The 15,483-nt window shown below is 38.8% G+C and overlaps 1 protein-coding gene across 3 annotated transcripts in view; it reads left to right on the top strand.

Annotated features, from left to right (window-relative positions):
• LOC138179837 (uncharacterized) overlaps positions 1–15,483 on the top strand; it is a 70,779-nt gene that overhangs the window by 13,388 nt on the left and 41,908 nt on the right. Inside the window, exon 1 of one of the 3 annotated variants that reach the window (XM_069113011.1) lies at positions 3,447–3,468. The exons of the other annotated variants lie outside the window; for them this stretch is intronic. The gene's annotated coding sequence lies outside the window, so the exon portion shown is untranslated. Of the gene's footprint in view, positions 1–3,446; positions 3,469–15,483 lie in introns of those variants that run through there. 3 annotated transcript variants of the gene reach the window in all.

The raw sequence follows: 15,483 nt of genomic DNA, 5'->3' as shown, positions 1-15,483 counted from the left end.
GATATTCAGTTACACAATTATGCTCGATCTAAGTGTTAGCCTTATACCTCTAACGTTATAAACAAATTCTCAGTATCGAATCGTCATCGAAGAAAAGGTACGCAAAATATGGAACACTCACGTCGGTTAACAGAACAGAAATGTAGTTGCTCGCAATCATCGAGATCCTAGCGTCAAAATATACACCATTGGCTACTTGATCCACATTTTTCCATCGGAATAATAAATCTAAAATAAGCGAAAATAGTTTCTGGCAAAATAAACGTTCTGAAAATGAGCGATCGACTGAGTGAAATAGCCTATAGTCGTTTGACAGACATTCATCGATCGGATTAAAAAAAAAAGAAGACCTGTTCCATATTTGGCCACTTTCCTCTACGTATGTAAAGTGTAACGTAAAATGCTAAAGTCGAACCTCGGTAGCTCGAAGCTCGAGGGATGAGCAAAAATTTCCGAGTTCTAGAGGTTTCGTCTTATCGAAAACGTCGAGCAAATGAGGTTCGACAAGCGGAAATTCGAAGGAGTACGAAGGTTCAATTGCGTTCACCTTTTCAGGAAGCGTTGGTATTTTAAGCTTCCTCTTGGAATTCGCTTGATTCGACGTAGATGCAAAAGATCAACCCCTGTCAGTCCCGCATTTTTGCAATTTAATGCGTCTCTCGTTTCAAATATGTCAAATTGACAGAATAGTAGAACATCGACTACGCGAAGCGATAAACAATTAATTTTCCTCTTTGTCGTTCGCACGCATTCAAATTCGTTCTTTTTTTCGGAGATATCGGATTTCGTTCACACGCGAAGGTCACAAACTTTCAGACAAATCGTTGCAATCTCTTTTACATCTTCGATGTGTAATCTTTTACCGAAGATCGAATTGACACGAGGGCGGGTGAGGGTTAACTGGTTGCTGTCCTTGACGAATATACTCGTCACGAAGAAATGGCAATGTTTTACGTTACGACGAGTATACTCGTCACGCGTGAAAAGTAGTTAGAAATTGCTATTCAAATTGTAGTTTGGTAATTGCGGTAAGCTGCGATAATGAAATCGAGAAATGAAACAGTCATCTCGTTACAACTTAACGCTTTCAGGACCGGAAACGCGTCTTACGTACTCGACGTGGTGTTCTATAAAAATGTTAACTACTGTTAAATGAAACAGTAAAAAAAGCAATGGATGCTGTAAAGAAAACGTTATGAAAGTGTTTTCACGTCGCATGCTTGAATAATACGAAATCGTTATCGATGTATTAGATATAATATCGGTTGGTCGGAAAGTTCGTTCCGATTTTTAAGGAATTTAATAAAGTCATAGTACCTTTCCATTTTCCAGTTTTCATTTATGTTTTTAAGCATATCACGCTGAAAAAACGTTACTGGAAGTGTCTTCAAGTATGCTGGTTGATTTTTAATAAAATATTACTGGTGTTAAACGCTGCTGGGAAAGTTCGTTCGGATTTTTAACTCTTTGGTCGACGTAAAAAATCATATTGAAAAGTTTCCCGCCGAAAAGCCTGAGAGGTTGTGGAAGAATGGAATATTTAAGTGGCGCGAAAGATGGGAGAAGGTTGCGGAACAAAAAATCGTACCTGTATAATTCGATAAACGTATATCGAATAGAAATGTAAATCGGAACGAAAAGACCGTCTGAATCTTTTCAATCGTTCGAAAAATACGTGGCAATTCAGGCTATATGCTTGTGAGAGCATCCGCAGAATATTAATTCTGTGTTATAACAGCCACGCATACTCCGCGTTTCACGAGTATACTCGTCGTTGCTTACTTTTCGCGACGCATTTTAACACGCTTCTCAAAGAGGTCGCAACAACTAACAGTTTCATATCGTATAAATTAATTAAGTCTTTTAAGAAAATTTTGGCCATTGTCTCTTCGATGGCTACAACATTTTATTCCAGACAAATTCCTTGCTTCGTGCAACCAGCACAACCGAATTATTTTAAATTAGATTGGTCGTTTGGAAAGAAGATACGCGTTTTCCTTTGCCCGTCAATTTGACAGGTGTTCGTAAAAACACGGTGGAAATGACTGGTGCAATGACGAAAAACCTTTAGCTTCCATCGGTATGCGTCTGGTGTTGACCTTTGAAGAAGTTGGGATACGACTTGCGTCGTCTTACGTTTTTCGTCTCGCGTTATTTGCGTAGATATACAAAGAGAGACAGAGGTCTGTCTCAGCGTGGTTCCGATCGTTCGGAATCTAAATTCAGACCTAAAACTGTAGGTCCATTCTTCGTCATTCGCTCGCAGTTCTCGCGATTCTTCGACCAGAGTTTCATAAGCCAGTCGTTAACGAGCTCGCAGTCTTGCGACCGAGACTGCGACTGCGACCAAATGCTCTGGGACCATGCGACTTTTAAAACGATAACGCGCGACGACGACGAAGACTGAAAATGCAATATAGCAATAGAAGGAGAACGCTGCATGGAGCATTCGTCTTGTAATAACACACGCACATTCGTACGGTAAATACGTGAGGTTATATGGTGTAGGACGTGTAGGATCGCAAAGAAACACTCGGCGGTGTTTAACAGTATATTTATTAACAATTCTCGCTTTCGACTCTTTACGTGCAACTCTCGATTCCAACTCTTTACGTACAACTCTCGATTCCAACTCTTTACGTACAACTCTCGATTCCAACTGACGATTCTCACTTCTCGCTTACAACTCAACTGTTTCCTTGGTCCGATTCGTCCTTTTTGTCGCCCTTCAATATCCCCACTACGCACGCGGTCGTTAGGCGTCCGCGACCGTTGTCACGTACGCCTTCTTCCAAATATTCGGTGGAGGGATCGTAGGGATATCGATGACTCGTTAGGCCCATCGGCACTTACGCTTCGATGTTATACTTGTATCGACGAAACCGTTGGAAAGTTTTGTTGCCGACTGCCGCTACACACGTAAGTGTGTAACACAGATCAACGATCGTGCCTGATTAACACTAACTCTTACCAAATCTGACAAAGTCAAATGACGAGTTTGAAAGTTTCGTTTAAAGCTTCATTTAAAATTGTACATTCGTCGTTATTTTCTTTTTATTTTTTGTTCATCCAACTTTATGTAAATTCTCGTATTAACAAAAATTGAGAAATCGAATAATATAAGAATGCGCATAAAGTTAGACGAACGAAAGAAATAAGGGCAAATGCACAATTTCAAATAAAATTTTCTATGTCGTTACACCGGGCTTGGTAAGATTAGCCAAGGACAAAAGGCGCCTTTATCCGTCTAACACGGAGTTCTCTTTCCATTCTCATATCGCATCCACTTACACGGTAACGTACGACTCTCGTACTCTGTATCTCTATATCTTTATGGTTATTCCAGACAATGCCAACAATAGAAAGAAAGATTGGTTCCTGACGGCTCGTAACGTATAGCTGGAAAAGTTAGAGTTGCAGAGTGCAACTTGTTAGAGTAGCGGCGATATGGAAGTTGTACTCGCACAGGTAAACTTGGCCATGTAGAAGTCTGGGTTAGATCGTGTTCTAAACTCGAGTTACAGAGCTAAAATAACGTATCCGGACGTGTAGACGATTCGAGTTAAAGCAAGCTTTATTTCCACTTATAGGAGGCAGCGAAGCGAAAGGAATCAAACAAAATTGTTGTAGCCTCGCGCAGGTTTTTGAAGTCATAGGAGCTCGATCGTAAAACAAAATTCGTTGAACGAGCGGGTATCCTATTTACCGGATAAAGTTAAATATTAACGCTCGCGTTACGAAAAAAAAAAAAAGAAAAAATCTATTATCCATTTGTTCCTATCTCTACCATTTACATACACCGTTTTCGCAACGGTAAAATTCCTTTCCAAATCGTTTTTTAACGTAAACTACGAACAATGTTTTCCGTGTTACTCTGGCGCGCTTTTAATTCGCCGCGCTTCGTGCGGCTTTTGTCGCAGCTGCTAGCATTGAAATGCGTGTTCTCGCGGAAAGGTCGCAGTTGAAGCCGCGTAATGGTAAACGAAAAAAGGCGCGATATCGGATCATGTGGTAGGCGATCCGACGTAAACGCGTGGGAGAGATACCCTGCAACGATTGCTTCGTTAACTAGCATAGAGAAGAAGTTGAAAGCGGGAGAAAGTTTCAGTGACACCGATGAACATCCGGCGGAATGGAATACGGGCCACGCTTATCCCGAGCATCGATTGGAATTGCTCGCACGAGAAACGGCCACGGAGATGCACGGCCACGGATAAACGTTTCGAGGAACTTTTCCGTTGTTCCCAGCGTCGTTTCGTCCGATTCGCGAAATCTTTCGTATTTATTTCCGTCGATGTAACGAGCGTAGTTTCGGTCCAATTGGAACGAGAGTCAAAGAAGGGAAACGAAATTGCTTTTTGACTCTCGATGGCTCGCTAAATCGCGACCTAGCAAACAACGAATCAGCTTACGTGGAAATGCTGCATTTATGCATAAGGAGCGCGCAAGCCAATTTCTTCGAAGATAACTACCTTCAATTAGCATAGAATTAATATCGTAAGGTCGGAATTTTTTTTCTTTTTATATAAAAGGAATTGGTATTTTTAACGAGACTTCTTGCTCGAGCAGAAAGAACGAGATTGGCTGTTGGTTGAAGTAGCAATAACGATGTGACGAATATCATCGATTATTCCTTCGTTTCGCTATTAGTTTGGTAATGTTTCAACGACTAGGTATACCGGTTTCATGTTCTCTGCGAAACAATCAGATTGTGACGTGTATGCGAGGTATAAGCGGATCATAGAGTTTTGTACGTTTGTGTGGGAAACGTTTAAAGATTAATAATAAAGAAAATAAAAAAAGCGAATAATAGAATCTAAGGACGCATAGAATGCACAGAATATGCAACGATATACAGGGTGGTTTTTAACTGGCGGTACAAGCGGAAAGGGGGTGATTCTACGCGAAAAAAGAAGTCGAAAATATAGAATAAAAATTTTTCGTTCGAGGCTTTGTTTTCGAGAAAATCGACTTTGAATTTTCGCTCGGTACGCGTGCACTTTATCACGTCTCGTTATAACGGATCTCACTGTAAATCATTGTCTCGATTGACGTTTTTTTTTTTATTCTATAAATTTTTATTCTATATTTTTTATTTTTCTTTTTTGCGTAGAATCACCCCCTTTCCGCTTGTACCACCAGTTACCAACCACTCTGTATAAAGAAATCCAAAGTATAGTATTCGTTAGGATATTTAAGAAGTACAACAAATATCTGTCCGGATTCTAACATTTTAGTGTGGCCGTAAAAATATGAATATTCGTATATTCACAATGTAAATATAAGAATTCCAAATAATATTTCCAAGTGATGTGGAATAATCGACGAGGAAGTAACAGTCGAAGACTGTTTAATGTATCCTTCTTGCATGTCAATATTATTTCATAAAAATGAATTTAAGAGAAACTATTTGGAAATTGAGGTAGAAGATACCCTAAACTACGATAGAAAATACATACACACGTACACACCACGTACTGGGAGTGTCCCAAGGATGAAATGTTAAACAGCGTTGAATTTTAAAGCGATTTTAAAAATTAGAAGAAAATTAAGCCAGCTTACTGCTATTACTATTAGGACCAAGTGTTAAGAACCGGATGTTACTAATCAGATGAATAATCATCGACGCTGTGGGTATAAAATATTGGAACTGAACGAACAACGCAACGATAAAAGAAAATTCTTTTTTTCGAGTCACACACACATGCGTGTGCGTACATATAATAATTTATTATATTAATTAATAAGTCTATATACTCTCTACAATGATATAATTAGTTAATCGTTGAGCGTAGTATCGCAGGAAATGCGTGGACGAAACGTGCAAGTGCATGTTTGTGCTCGAACGAGAAACTAAGTTTATCGAATAATTGAAAATATCCCGCGAACCTATTCCATAGAATTAAATGAAACGTGGCTTTAAACGTTATAAAGTTCGTCCTTCTTCCATCTTCTCGTCTATTCGATTTAAATCCGACTTTTTTCGCGTAAATTAGAATTGGAAATATTTAACGTCTCAAATAAATAAATAAAAACTAATCGAGATTCCGGATTGCACAATTGTAGGAATAATTTTCCTTAGTATTGAAAATTCAGGTAGCATAAACAGCTTAATACGTGAAGATCGAAAGAATGATCGAAAAGTAAAATAGAATTACCTGTCTCTATTATTTATTCTCGAAACTAATGGACTAAATAGAAAGCGAATGAAGGTGAATTTCCTTTTTAAAATATCCCGCATGGGCAAATTACTCTATACTTTGTAGTACGTATACAGGAAATTCAATTTTCATTTAAATGCACTGCACGTAACCTCCGGTCTATTGAAAGGAGAAACCTACCTCAAGAGTTCAATTCTGCCATGTGATATTTAGATTCATTCTTCTTTCATACATTTTTTCTATATTTTCATTTTAACCTCGTTTCTCCTTTCTCTGCTACCGATAATTTCGCGTTTCTATCTTCTCCAATGTTCCATTTGTCCACGATCTGTGCAGTGTACGGGTGTCTCGTAGAATTTGAATTTCAATGCACCGACAATGAGTTACCTACCTGCGGCTTGGAAATTATTTTTCGTCGTCCTATTCGAGAGAGTTTACGCAATAGGTAAATTTCGTTTGTTTCGATAGGTCGGTTAATTTAGAAGCGATGCATAATAAAATAGGGGTAAAATCTTTCGGGCGAGAGAGACTCCGTGGATCAGCGATTAACCTTTCGCGATTGTATGTAGATTCAATGACGAACTCGAAGATTCTTTATATCGAATAACCTTTGAAGCTACCATCTATGTTTATTTGTTAAGATTCAGATTCAAGTGATCGACCATTTCTGATTTCAAAGAGATGGCTTGGCTTTCTTATTTACAAGTTTTATATTCGATCTTACGTACGAAGGGAACGTGAATCTTTATATTACTGCAGGGAAAGCTTGAAAGTTGTGGAAAAGGTAATTTCGTATTCTACATTCACCTTTGTTGAATTCATTTTTATGTAAATCATTCCGCGACACAGATAATCGTAATAGAAAAGGACTGAAACTTCGATAAAAACGTCCCGACAACCCGATAGGAATTGTCTATGCAAAGATATTTAATGTATTCGACGCCTTTCCTCTATCTAATGTTTGTTATCTAATTTTCTATTCGTGCATTTGTTCTTCAGATTCGACGAAAACATTCGCGAATATACAGGGTGGTCGGTAACTGGTGGTACAAGCGGAAAGGGGATGATTCTACGCGAAAAAAGAAGTCGAAAATATAAAATAAAAATTTTTCGTTTGACGCTTTGTTTTCGAGAAAATCGACTTTGAATTTTCGCTCGGTACGCGTGCACTTTATCGCGTCTCGTTATAACGGATCTCACTGTAGATTTTAAAAAAAATTAAAAAAAAAATTTTTATTCTATATTTTCGACTTCTTCGAGACAACGATCTACAGTGAGATCCGTTATAACGTACCGCACGCGTACCGAGCGAAAATTCAAAGTCGATTTTCTCGAAAACAAAGCCTCGAACGAAAAATTGTTATTCTATATTTTCGACTTCTTTTTTCGCGTAGAATTACCCCCTTTCCGCTTGTACCGCCAGTTACCAACCTCCCTGTACATATGCGTGGTTTCACAAAATTCTCGAAAACCGTCTAATTTTCCAATCGCGAGAAAGATTCAGCTGTTGATATGGAAATTGGTTTCGTTTAAAACGTACATACACGCGGAACTTCGGACGAGATCATTTCGCGCGACGTTTCGCTTTCGAAATTTTTAAATTCGTCGTGCTCGGATTTTTGAATCGAACTACCGCCAACCATCTTACGACGAATCGCTCGCTAGGAGACGCCTTCGTAGAATTCGTCGTAGTGAAAAATGTCTGTCGATCGTCTATCCGCTGCGGAGCAAAGGAGATTTCAAGAAAATTCTCTCCGCCGACTATCCAGCAGTGTTTCGTCTTAACGAACAGTTCGAAAGACTATTGATCAGAGGATACGCCGCACGAAATCCTTTTTGCGATCCGTCTCACGGTTTGCTAACCGTCGCCAGTGGCAAACTCCAATCTGTTCCACAATCGACTCTAATTTCAAGGCAATCGGTCGGTATCGATCGCACGGCTGGCGGACGTAAATCTCCACGCTAATTTCATTTTGGCATTCCAAATCGTATCTCGAAACGGAAATCACGTCCGAATACCCGGGAGATATAGTTCGCGGACCATCTCCGCGGGAAACATCGACTTTCTTTATTAATTCGTAATTGAGTCTGATTCGTGTGGTTCGCGTGCTGTAATTCCCCGTACGTGCGTATAGTGCACATGTGTGTGTGCGAGATACGTGACGGGGAAAAAAGAATGTGCGGGCGAATGGGAAAGACAGGGGCAGAAAAGAAATGTAGATGTACAGTGGCTGCAAAAAGTATTCGTACGTCGGTGTATTTATTGCAACGTGTACGGTGGCGGATAAGGTAAGGCAGCTTCAAATTGATACATCGCGAATTTGATTAAGTTTTCTTCTTTCTAGAAATTGTTAAAAATCGTCGACGATGGTCGTCTATTCTGTGGCACGTACGTGCCGGTGGCTGTGCAGCAAGTCGTGTACGATAGATGACGAAAGGAAGTTTAAAGGGTAAAAAAAGAGGGTAGAAGAAACACGACGGTTTTAGGAAAAAAGAAAAGTTACAATTGATAAGAAAATTTGGATTGCGAACAAGCTTGATACGGACGACTGTCATCAACGGTTGGTGATAAACGTTGCAATTAGTACGGTTAGGTGCAGCTGTCGCACACAGTTTTATGAATTTTAAACTTCCCTTCGTTCGCTGCTGTATCTTGTTTTTAGACGCGTTTCGACGTTTGGCGTTCGAGCGCGTTAAAAAGTATTTTTCCGACACGCAATAAAACGTTTCGTAAAATATACGATTTTCTAACGTGAGATTTACGCGTCGTACAGTTTTACGAGCAGCTTGTTCGAAAATGTGCCTTTCAAATACTTAAATCACTTGCACTATTTTTAGGATTAATCGTATATTCTAGCTGGTGACTTACGATAATAAAAGATGATGGATTTTGTTGGAAAGACGAGTGAAAAACGAACAGATTTATTTATTTATATCATATATATGTATTGCAATTTTGCACCATCAGTTGTTGCATTCTCATCTGCTTCGATAACGAAATTTTCTGTTCCGTACGCTTTAAAGGCTCTAAGATATTTCGTGGTTCGATGGAACGTAGAATAGAGCAGATCCATCGTGTCTTTACATTTTATCTTCTCTCACTGACCTCTCACCTGCGTATGATGGACGCAACTGTGGATTATAACGTTATCTTAGCATCCGCCTCTTCAGCGAAAGGTGTAAAACGCGAAACTCCTCTTCGAGATCCATCGATGTTTCCATAAAACATTTTGCATGGGGTATTACCATACACCACACCTCAACCTTTACAAACAACGTAATTCAAGAATATGTAATTATTGTTTTTCCCACGAGTCTCGCAAGTCACTCAGTTACATCTTACGAGTCACGCCATTGCCGAATGTTAGCCTGCCATTAATAAAATTACAAGATAAAACAGTCGCTTCGTTGCAATTCGATTGTACGTTATAACAGCCACACGTACTCCATGTTTGACGAGTATACTCGTCACCGCTTACTTTTTGCGACACATTCTAGGCACGCGCTTTCAAAGAGATCTGGAAGAGCTGGTTAATCGTATCATAAATTCACTTATCAATCGCTTTTTATCGGGCAATTAGCACAATTTATTAATCACTGACAATTAGTCGGCTAAATGGTAACATGGACCGTTAGCATGGAAACGTAGAAGCGTTTCAGCGTTCGCTGCGTACACGGGATTTATCGAGAAAAATACAAGTAAAGTAGAAATGCGTTTATTGAAACAAAACTTTAATTAACGCCCAATTAACGGAACGTTTGCTGGTTGAATCCACGTATCCGAACGCGAGCTCCTATTATTCGAGCAAAGAGTGATACATAGCGAGGAAAATTGGTAAGCTTCCATTATACGAATTCCAATTATATAAACTGTTCGTTCCCTGACAAGTTTAGATAAATGGTCTTCCGCTATATTTGTCGAACGCGGTTTAACATTCGCGGCGGTCTCGCTGAATCTCGTAAAAACTGTAAAATGGAAGAAACGCATTTTGATTGTTCGCCTGTGCAAGAGGACGAACGTTTGTTCGTTGCTTTTGTTACTAAATGGTTTCGTAGAAAGTATTACGTGTCTCGTAGTATAGAAGCTTTTAATACAGTGAAGATACAGTCAGTTGGAAAAATCTGCGTACGTCTCTCGGGTAAAACAAATATTTTCTACGTAAAGACGTAGGCAGAGAGGCGTGTGTAGTTGTTCAAGCTGTAAGCAGTTTGATAAATGTATTTTTAATATCTTTCTCAATAAATCCTCGTACATAGAAATACGCCGAAATGCTTTCACGTTTCTCTGCTAACGGTTGATATTACATTTAGCCGACTAAGTGATTATGACGCGTCAGAACGTCTAGCGTTGCAGCGCGTGAAGTAGATGCGACAGGAACACGTTACGCGTATACGGTGATAACTTTTACTTTAATATCAACGTTTTCCTGACTTCTCGCTCGTACGTAGAAATGTACGACAGAGCCAGCTCTGTCACGAAGCTGATCCTCGCTTTAAATCCTTACGTACTTCGACGATATAATTGTTTAAGGGGGTGTCCTGAATTAGAATGTTCTAAAACAGCGTCTTTTTGTGATTTTTTTTAGAAGGGAAAGAAGGAAACGAAGTTATTGAATTTTGAGGTATGCTTTGATATACAGGGTGATTGGTAATTGGTGGTACAAACGGAAAGGGGGTGATTCTACGCGAAAAAAGAAGTCGAAAATATAGAATACAAATTTTTCGTTCGAGGCTTTGTTTTCGAGAAAATCGACTTTGAATTTTCGCTCGGTACGCGTGCACTTCATTGCGTCTCGTTATAACGGATCTCACTGTAGATCGTTGTCTCGATGGAAAAATTAAAAAAAAAATTAAAAAAAAATTTTATTTACCAACCACCCTGTATATTTAACAAACAATTTTTTTTAAGTAAACAAAAAAAATTCTAACAGATTTCTAATCGTTTTCAATCGGCGTGAAAGATCCTGCTCGTAATTCTTGACTGAAACGAAAAACCAAAAAAGGATTAAATTGTTATATATTTTTCTTCTCGATGAACTGAAAAAGTTTATTTAAATAATTGTTATAGCACCTTAAAGTTTATTCTTTCTTCTTAAAAAACACATTTTTTTATTTTTTGCCTCTTTTTTTAGTTTTAGAACATTCTAATTCAGGACATCCCTTAAGGGATCAACCACTGTTATCGTAATTGCTGTTCAAAGTGATTATCGTATATTTCTAGCACCAGCGTATTTCATCTGTTGAAGTAACTACTTCAAGAAAAACTCTACATCTTTATTTATGTATATCCGTGACCTGGAGACTGTTATTACGCAGAAATATTCTAAATAAGGAGCGGTGCATATTATTGTACCCTTGAATATACATTATGTTTTGGGTTGCAAGGTCTAGGAACAAAGAAGACTAATAAACAGATTTCTATTTATGTTGCCTGTAGCCTCTAGCCAAAGCTACGAGCTTAACTTTTTTGGTAATGTTTTGCTTTTGCTATAAATTTATGAACGTGCTCCCTATCATTCCATTGTCTAGCAACTCTAACAGAGTAAGGATCTGAATCAGCATGAACTTATACTCATACCTTTAATTATTTCTATATACTTTTCTATTACAAATTCATCCACTCGTTCTTCAATCAGTCAACCTCAACCTCAACATCATCCAAAATACAACAAATTAAACGACGAACGAGAAACGCCAGTTCTACGAAACATAGAGAAATAGAAACATTCCGATTTTTCTGATAAAACGTTATCGTTCCGGGTCAGGAGTTTCCTCTCGATGCGTAACATTTTTTAAAATTGAAAGTGAAATTGTCGAGTATCGTTGAAGTAAAATTCTACGTCGCAGTATGTACGAGCAATTTCGGATAAACAGAGTTTATATTTTAATCGACGATAGACGTAACGGAGGCTCGATTTCGAGAACGTTTGTCGAAATTAATATTTGTAATGATGGATTTCGATAATCCGAGAATTCGCTTTTACCTGATAGAAAAGAAGTTAGTGATAAAATATTGTTTTATCAAACGACAGACTGTCTTTAAGTTTCAATCGTATCGAGTACTTCGATTTCTTTAGATGACTCTGATATTAACCCTTTGCACTCCGAATTTTATTTCAATTTCGTTACCAGCAGCTCACAACGCTTTTAAATTGAATTTGAAATTTACTTTAACTAAAAAGGAAGACAGTTTAAATAAATAAAGGAAGAAGAATACCAGCTTTATTCACACTATTGTTGTATTTTGTAATTTTTAAGTGTATGATATATTTTGATACAACTTCCAGGATACAATCCTGGTTTTTTTCGCACGTTTCGCAAAAAAAGGTGGGATTGAAAGAATGTCAAATGGGACTCTACAAAGGAGCTCCTGAGATAAAAACTGATGTCGAGTCACATTCGACGTAGGAATGCAAAGGGTTAAATATGCCATGTATCGTTCGTGTACATACGTAATTTTCTAATGTAATTTAATTAAATTCGCATGTTGCACGGTTACACTTGATTGTCCGTGCGTTAAACCACCAAGATCAATTTACCGCCGGTGTCGACATTAGTATTGACATTGCTAGTATTACGCTTGACGCTTTACGCCATCAGGATCATGAAAATCTATTTCGCCTATTTTTTAACATGTGCCTTGCAATTTCATTCCTTATCGATATGTTTCAATTTAATTCTACTCCAACTTGATCGTGATGTTTGAAATTAGAGAAAAACGTAACGTAATAAACAGCAAATAATTCTAGTAATTTCTTACGATAGTTTTCTAAAACGACGCGACGCAATGAATAAAAATATATAAAATAATGCGCAGACCAAGTACTGTATCATTTTACCGTGTAGCTGATTTTATCGATGTAGACGTAAATTCGAAATATCAAATACCTTGACAGGATATTCGACCGGTAATCAAGCTGCTATAAACTCGATGGTATAAACTCTTGGCAAATTATATCATAAGCATTAAGAATTTGCTATAAATCGTTCGTCGTGCCGTAAAACGTATCAGTTACAGAGCTGATAAAATTTTTCCATCGACGAACGAAAGAAACACGCGAATATTTATTCACTTGACCGTGTAACACTCGCGATTTGCAAGTCGTGCCAAATCCGCCGACACGGTTTCGCCTCTTTCTCGCCATAAATCGCACGTGTCAAGCGCAATCGAGATTCGTGTGACATTCGATTGCGTTGCCCTTGCTTGGCGATCTTAATCGTAATTAGAAATATGTCCGCACGAATAAATTTGCAAATAAAGTCAAGAGCAGCTTGCAATTTCCGATCCGTCGGACGATACCGCGCGAACGAAGCGAAGAGGACAACAGAGTCTCCCGAACAAGCGAATCTGGTAAACAAGATCTAAAATGTTAAAAACACGTTGCCGATGGCCACGAGTGGTCGACTGGATATCGAAACTTTAAACTACGCCTCTAATTCGCGAGATACGCGAGTCACTCGTGACATAGATGAGATACAGTGGAAAAACTCGTTGTCTAACTCGCTACAAGTCGCAAAGAAGAAGCCACTGATCGGACATCGCTACGACGTCGCGCATTGTGCACGTTGATTCGTTTGAAACGAGATCTCTTTATTTTTAAGCGAACTTTGTTTATTACCGAACCGAGGTTTTACCAATCTACGCAATTAAATTTCTGTGTTCGCACGCGAAAATTTTATCCGTCGCTCGACCCTTGACCCAGACTAGTCGACCGAACTCGCGTTCCCGCAGGGAGAGACTTACTCAAATTTCTCGCCAGTCGACCGCTCAATCGACCCGTTTGTACCGTAACTACCCTTAGGTAACACGAAAACAGAGGTCCTTGCGCCTCGGAGTACCACAGCACAGCTATGTGCCTGACGATATACGCGTTAATGAGCCATGACCATGCGCGTTGTTGAACCCGTTAACAGGATAGTTGCGTCGACGCGTAACATTAACATTCGTCATTTTTTCGATCAATTTACATTATCCAATTCTATGGGATTCACGTTGCAACTATGAAAACAAGTTGCGACTGTTTACTCGCTATTTTTCTTCTTGCTATTTATTACTCTTACACCTAGACCTTAGATTCTTACGATCGTGTAAGATTAACACTTTGACTACCACGTTGGCCACGGTTTCTCCTGTGACGCCACAGTGGCCATTGGTGACCGTAGCGCTTGAACTTCTTACAGTTGTAAAATTTGTATGAAAATTGAGAGTTAGGGCATTTTGAATGTAACCGTTAAATAGAAGATACTTTGAAATAAAAGGTGACCCATTGAACAATTAAACATTTTTATTAGAACATGAATAAAAAAAAAATGAGAACAAATCTTGCATCTAACGGTGCACAGTGCTTGCATCCATATCTTTAAGGGGTAATCTACGAATATTGTTATAAACACAGCTTAGAAAATAATGGTAAATGCTGCTTTATAATCGTATAATTGAAGTCAGAAGTATGCACATACCTTACTGTTATATGTAGAATGAGCAAATACTGTTTACTAATATCTTCTACAAGTTTCAACAATATATTCTGAACGTTTTGCTTACGACGAAACAACGAATGCGAATGGTTTGTTGAAATAAACGAAGCTTTGTTATAATATGTCGTTATCAATTTTTATCAAGGCGCCACGGTGGCCTCCCGTAACCACCAATAAGATAAACGATCCATTGGGGAAGAATGTTGTCTTACATCATCATTTTATTATTATTTTGCCATTATATGCTTCGAATAATAAAAATACTCCCGTGGCGTCCTGAGCGAAACATGTGGTTACGGCGTGGCAGTCAAAGTGTTGAGGAAATTGAGCTACTTCGCAGTGATACGTCGAACTATTTTTTTTTTTAATTACACAACTTCCCTTTGTATCTTGAAGTTTCGTAATAGACTTGCGTGGCCTGTCCGTGGTCTATCGTGCTGATAAATCTTTTGCATATTCTCACACTTAGTTTCACATCTTGTACGCCTGTACGTTGTCAAAGTTTGGGCGCAGCGAGAGTACAAGTAGTTAGAGGTACGTTCGAAGGTGAAGTTCAAGTTTCGAGCTTCGAGCGTAGATGTTAAGTAAGAGAGACGCGAAGGTCGTTGGTTGAAAGAGTAGACCATCGACGTAAACCAAGGAGAAACGTAACTGAAATTGTGTGCTACCCAGGAGAGCGAGGATGATGAGAAGCGAATATAAAACAATGGGTTGCTGGCAAACTCGAGAGAACAATAACTCGCCTCGTTCGCGTTAATGTCGCTATTGGTACGCGGTTATTCCGCTTTTTGATCCTCGAATGGGATTAACGCGAAGTAGCAGCCGAAAGCCTTTGCGGTTGACG

This window comes from Bombus flavifrons, chromosome 5 (assembly GCF_040668555.2).
Source record: "Bombus flavifrons isolate JBK064 chromosome 5, iyBomFlav1_principal, whole genome shotgun sequence".
Classification (NCBI taxonomy): Eukaryota; Metazoa; Arthropoda; class Insecta; order Hymenoptera; family Apidae; genus Bombus; species Bombus flavifrons.
This window is presented reverse-complemented; position numbering and strand designations above follow the sequence as displayed.